This window comes from Galeopterus variegatus, unplaced genomic scaffold, assembly GCF_000696425.1.
Source record: "Galeopterus variegatus unplaced genomic scaffold, G_variegatus-3.0.2 Scaffold4192, whole genome shotgun sequence".
Lineage (NCBI taxonomy): Eukaryota > Metazoa > Chordata > Mammalia > Dermoptera > Cynocephalidae > Galeopterus > Galeopterus variegatus.
This window is the reverse complement of record NW_007730303.1, coordinates 101103-103270: the sequence shown is the minus strand read 5'-3', so window position 1 is coordinate 103270 and position 2168 is coordinate 101103.

The following is a 2168-nucleotide window of genomic DNA, read 5'->3' as shown; positions in this document are numbered from 1 at the left end:
GATCAAAACAGCTTCTGTATCAAAAAATAATCCTCGTGTTTCAACTCCAACAACTAGAGACTTTGTATCAACCAGGATTTTAAAGAAAGCAAACATAAATATGATGTTCTTTCTTTCTATACCTTGTTCGTAGAGAAACTGCTCTTACAAATGGCTTCTGGAAGAGAAAAGAAATACACTCACTCCAGGCTTGGGGTGATCTTTAAGGGGTACTGGAACAATCCTTCCTCGAAGCATGATCAAAGGTGTGTGTTCTTTTGGGGCAACTAACTGTTTTGATCAGTTCTAAGGAAATTGAAGCTATTGTTATAAAGACAGCAGATCGCTGCCCTTGGAAAAACTGGAATAAAGAGACAATTATCCTCAAGTTTTGAGTAAAACATAATTGCATTATCCAACTCATCAATCAAAGACCCACCCTTTTAAAACTGCCAGTTGTAAAGGTCGGGCTTAATTGATCAGGAGGGATAAAATTTCCTGCTGTCCCACCTTCCTTCCTAAGCCAAGTGAGTTAGTAATTAAAAATTGCAAGTGACCTTCATCAATCCCATTTCCTTGCATTCCCCTAAATTTCCCCAGAAAAGGCCTCACTAGGCATCTTCCAATTGTCCTCAATCCATGGATTACACAGGCTCATCTGCAGACAGGCAGCACAGTCATGAGGAAATGGTAAACGGAATCTTTTTGTAACATGCAAAATGGGAATTTGAAAGGGACTGTCTACCTTCTGATTTTAAATACAGATGTAAGTTTGGGCAGAATAGTCATCCTTCCTACATTTTTTTTTCTATAGTATTCAGATCCTATTAATCACAGTAAACTGAAATTTTACACAGGCAAACGGATTTCAAAGGCTTTGCCAAGCGGACAATTTAATCATAAGAAATCAGCTCCCCGCCCTTCCCAGTCTTGGAATTTCCAGGGACCGAGGCGGTGAATAGCTGCGTTGCATAAATGAAGAAGCAAAAATGAAAATCCAGAGATGACATTCACTTCAGATTTCCTGCTAAGCACTGTGAACCCTGTTTGGGCCAAATATCTCACCGATGTAACTTCTGCAACAAAGGCTACCACCCAATCACTGAGTTTTAGAGCAGCCCCAGGGAGATGGGAGATTCCTAAACACCATTGTCAAGGAGTGAACCAAGAAATGGGGACATGGAAGGACTATTCCAAAAATAAAAAGCTAATTGATGGCAAAGGTGACCCTGGCTCTGGATACCTCTATTTAAAAAACAACACCCTGATGCTCGATCTGTGGTTCCCAGGACAACGCAGGTACCTCTCCACCACCCCCAGCATAGGGGGTTCCTTCAAGTTTGCTCCCACCCTCTTCCCATCTCAGATTCTCTTCTGCAGTAATCTCAGCTGTTCCCCTGGTTTCTCATACCACACACCTGTATGTGATGATCTGTATGTGATGATCACACCTGTATGTGTGATCAAGATCTATACCCCTGACCTCTCTCCTGACCTCTACACCAAACTGCTCACTGCTTCCTGGTCATCAGGAGCAGAATCACACTGGCTTCTGATGCAGACTGTCCAAACCCCACAAATTTGTGATCCTCCCACCAACATCACCCCTTGACCCCACAGGCCTCCTGGATCCTGAATTTCCTGCCCCATTAATGGTAGCACTACCTGTTGAGGAACAACTCTAACTTCTCCCTCATCTGAGCAGCCTGTAAATAATCTGGTCATTTCCTAATGCTCCAGTTGTTCTAGCAACCACAGCCACTTCTGCCTGGAATATCACAACAGAGTTCTCTCCCTAGAACTCAGATCAGACCTGCAGCTTAAAACTATTTAATGGTTCCTCTTAGCCTATTCAGTAAATACAGATTAAACATAAATAAATAAGAAGGCTTATTGATTTTGGCTTGACACCATCTAAAAGCGTTCTAACAATTCCAGCTGTGTGTGCAGGTCATGAGCAACCCTGAAACAGTGAGTCCCTTGTCCTTTGGGCTTACCGTGTGGTTGGCCCACTCTGCAGGGGCTTCCCCACTCCTCATGGGAATGAGGAGGAAGCGTCTCAAACATCAGACGTCTCAGAGAAGCTGGATGCAATGATCTCGTGGTGCCACACGAACGTGAGCTTTCGTGGGCCTACTTATGCCTTTTGGGACATCTTCCTGGAGCATAGGTTCCTTCTCGAAAGAGCT